Source organism: Mesoplodon bidens (assembly GCF_964165515.1).
Source record: "Mesoplodon bidens genome assembly, chromosome: 3".
NCBI classification, from domain to species: Eukaryota; Metazoa; Chordata; class Mammalia; order Artiodactyla; family Ziphiidae; genus Mesoplodon; species Mesoplodon bidens.
The window spans coordinates 165,188,674-165,193,022 of record NC_138178.1 but is presented as its reverse complement, the minus strand read 5'-3'; the positions used below and the strand labels follow the sequence as shown (position 1 = coordinate 165,193,022).

Below are 4,349 nucleotides of genomic sequence, written 5' to 3'. Positions count from 1 at the left end.
GAGGCACCAGCACCTGCCAGGCAGGGCTCCTCCCCAGAAAATGGAGTCCCAGCTGCAAAGTTCTGATAACTCTACGTCTTCCCTCTGTTCCCTGATTTAAGGGTGATGACAGCTGTGGCTTCTACCTCTGTGTTACGCTCATATCCCCCGTTTCACTTCTTCAATTCTCCAACACCTGTTCAAATAACTTCTTCCATTAAAGTCTGTTGTGAAAACAAAACCAACCACTGCTGTGTGATCCGTAGGGCAGCCTGGAGAATGGAGGCCTGAAACCAACCCATTCACTACAGTGCCTGTGCCTGACTAGATGGCATAGCTTTTGGAGTTAGACTAGCTTGAGCTTGAATCCAAACTGTACTACTTACTATCTGTGTGACCTCAGCCTGTTTTCTTAACCTCTCTGAGCCTCGGGGGTTTTTGGGGGTTTTTTTAATCTATAAAATGGAAACAATCATAACGAACCCTCAGGGCTGTTGGAAGAATTCAGCGAGATGATGCATATAGCCCTTCTCACAGGACCTGGAAATAAGAGTTCAGTAAGTGATAGCTTTTGTTATTGTTATCATGATTGGTATTGGAGAAGTCTTACAAGGGAAGGGGTTCATTTGGTCTTCATGTGTGGCTAGCAGCCTCCTGCGGAGAAAAACTCCACTTCGTTGCTATATCAGATATCTACTGCTGCATAAAAATATCACTGCAAATCTCTGAAGCTCAAAACAGCAATCATATTATTTTTCATGTCTCTGTGGATTGACTGGAGTTGGCTGGATGGTTCTGTGGGTCTTGAGTGAACTCACACATAGGTCTGCAGTTGCCCAGCTTGGGAGAGGCTCTGCCACATGTGTCTTTCATCCTCCTCCATGGATCACTAGGCTGGCCTGAGCATAGCCTTCTGACGGAGATGTCAGAGGTGCAAGGGAGCGAACCCCATCATGTAAGCATTTGTCAAGACTCTGCTTGTGTCAGCTCTGCTAATATCCCATTGACCAAAGCAAGTCATATGGGAGCCCAGAGTCAAGGGGTAGGGAAGTGCTCCCTTCCCACAGTAAGAGGGCACTGCCAACTTACATGGCAAAGGTTGTGGATACAGGCAGGGGTGAAGAATTGGGTCCATTAATGCAGTCAATCTATTGCACCCTACACTCAACCTCAATTATTCAGATCCTTCCCACATGCAAAAATCAATCACTCCCATTGCAAGACTGAGAAACAGCCAGTAGCATCAAGCTCAAAATCTACTTTCTCGTGATCTACATCAGGTCCAGATGCAGCTCCTTTTGATCCAAGACCTCTGGGCAAGTTATCCATCTCCCATACCTCCAACATATAATGGTAAGCTAGGGACAGGACATCTGCAATAAACATTCCCATTCAAACAGGGGACAAAGGAGGTCCATACCAGTCACTGGTCCATAGCAATTCTGAAATCCTGCTGGGAAAATGTTTCCAGCTACCACAACCTGGGGGATAGGTAACATTCCTTGATTAGCTCCAAGATCTGCATTCTTTTTTTAATATATATATAAATTATATCTGGCAGTTTATTAACCAGTGGAGTATATTGCACAACAAACTACCTCACATCTTTCAGGAAGAAAAACTACTATATTTGAAAAGGAAAGACATCACCCACTGAATCTGGACACAATTAAAATGTGCTTTAAATATTTCTTTGGGGGAGGGGACACAACACTTCTACTCAATTAAGAGAGACACTTGTACAGTCCAGGTCCCTTATTTTCTTTACACCCATCATGCCATGAATTCATAGGGAATGGGCTCTAACAGTTCAGGCTCCTTTCCATTGGTTCTCACAAAGTGTGCTTCTCTGGGTGGAGCATGCTGGTGCTTCAGTTGAACCCAAGTACCTTTCTTTTTAGCTTCCTTCTTTTTCTGTCATTTTCCTTCACACATTTCAGGAAGCTGTCTCGGGTCTTAGAGTGCTCAAAAGCTCAATTTGCACATTAATTCTCTTGGCAAGAATCTTGCCCTTAACTTGTTTGTTTACAACAATGCCAACACCATGTTGTGTAACACTGTAGACTCTTTCAGTTTTGCCATGGTAACATTTGTGGGGCATTCCTTTTTGAAGAGTGCCCATTCCCTTGATACATACAATATCACCTTTCTTGTAGATTCACATGTATGTGGCCAAAGGAACAACTCCATATTTTCTAAAAGGCCTAGAGAACATGTAGCACGTGTCCCTCCTCTTTCCCTTTGCGTTGATCATTTTGACAAATTACTGGGAGATGGCGGTTCCGGCCGAAAGACTCCAAGATCTGCATTCTAAGAAAGGTTCTCTCCCCATTGTTCTCTATGGCTCTTGCTCCAGCCTCTGAGATGTCCTTCCTTTTCTATCACCATCCCTGGCTACTTCTGAAGGCATTATAAAATATAGCCTTTAAGCAATCTTTTGAAACTGCTTCCTACCCAGAGGTCTTTTTGTATTTTGAACAATTTCCATCTCTTTTAATTCAGGCTAGGAGTCGTTATGTCAATATAACTCTGTCTAAAAACTTTGTGGGTTCCCTTTGTCTTTGATTCCATTCTACAGCGTGTGCCAGAAGCCACAGCAACAGAACAGATTCTAACTTCTCTATCATCCTTCTGAGATACTACTTGCAGTTATTTTATGAGCTTGTCTCTTTTTTGTAGTACCTTACCAAACACAGTCATAAAAGCCAACTGATGCTTTCAATACTCTGCTGAGAAATCTCTTTGCCCAAGTCCAAGAGTTCATTAGATACACTTTTTATCTCCCGAGTTACTAACAGTTTTCCTAAAGGATTCAGCATTACATAATGTGGATTGCCATTTTTCCAGCCTCCAAGAGCAATTTCCTTACTGTTCTTTCAGCCTTCCCTAATAGGTTACTCAGTCCCACCACCCAGTCCCCAAAACCAATGTTACATATGTTTTATGTCCGCTTCTGGGTACCAGTTTATGTATCAGTTAATTATTGCTACATAACAAAAAATCCCAAATTTCAGTCATTTAAGATAACAATCCTGAATGATTTTTTTACATGTCTGTGAGTCAGCTGGGGGGTGGTTGACCCAGGCCGAACTTGACTGGCTCTGCTGGTCTTGGCTGGGCCAATGTACGAGTCTGCAGCTCGTTGATCTAGGCTCGGCTCAGTTGGGGCTGGCTCTGCCCCATGTGGCTCTCATCCTCCACCTGAGACCAGTGGGTTCACCTGGGTATGTCCACCTGAAGGTGATGGTAGTAACTTGAGGAAGCAAAATCAGTCCTGCACGCCCTTATCAAGTGTCTGCTTGAGCCATATCTGCTATCATCCCATTGGCCAAAGCACATAGTCGAGCCCAGAGTAAAGAGGTAGGGAAGTACCTCCCACCCACAATAAGGAGGGTACTGCAAAGCCACGTGACAAAGGGCATGGGCACAGGGAGAGGTGTAGAACAGGGCCATTAATGCCACATGCCACTGTGGTCAAAGGCAAACACTCACTCACTTCCAGTCCTTTGCATCTGGTTTTTCCTCTTCTTGGAAGGTTGTCCTTATAATTGTTCTACAAGGTAATGTCCTCCTTTATCAGATGAGAGGGGTCAGAGAAGTCCCTTCCTCAGGATCACACAGCTAGTAAGTACAAAGCCCACATTTGAATGCAGGCCTCTTTGGGCACCTACTAAATGTATATGAAATGAAAAGTAAATCATTTCTGCAGTGGTTATACCCATAGGGTTCTTGAACTGTAGATCCTAATTCTGGCTAACAAGCAGGGGAAAAAAGCTATTTTTTGGAAGGAAACTGGACAGCTCACAGTGGTGAAAGAAAAGCTGAAGAAACAAAGGCAGGTCCAGAGAACTCAGTCAGAAAGGAGCTTTTGGGGGCCATCACTGTGAGGACGACTCAAGAGGTCTTTGTCACTCAGCCAAAGAGTCCTGTGCCTAGAGAATCTGATTGACCCAGCTTGGGCATTGGGTCCGCCCTGTGGGTAGGGCATGGTGGCTGACAGCCAGCCCCTCCCTTCCCCCCACCTCACGGAATGGAGGAGGGGAGCTTCTTAAAGGAAATACTGAGTGAATTTCCCCCAGAAAGGAGAAGGGAGGGATAAGCTGGGTGCAGTGATTGGGCGCATGGACTTGGGAGCCAGGCTGTCTGGGTTTGCCATCCTGGCTTTCCCACTGACTAGTTGTACTTAACCAGTACAGGCAGGGTATTAACCTTCCTATGCCTCAGTTTCCTCATCGGTAAAGTGCTGCTGTGCAGTAATGTATCAACCTCACTAGATTGCTGTGAAGGGTAATGAATGTTGGTTAGTGGTATCGCTGTGTCTGGGGACTGGGAGAGACAGAGTGCAGAGCACAGGATCAATCCACTCCCCG

At 45.0% G+C, this 4,349-nt stretch overlaps 1 pseudogene across 1 annotated transcript; it reads right to left on the bottom strand.

The window, feature by feature from the left end:
* Positions 1-1,752: 1,752 nt before the first annotated feature.
* LOC308614509 (large ribosomal subunit protein eL21-like) lies at positions 1,753-2,233 on the bottom strand (annotated as a pseudogene). The gene has a single exon. The product of its transcript is annotated as a large ribosomal subunit protein eL21-like (transcript).
* Positions 2,234-4,349: the final 2,116 nt, after the last annotated feature.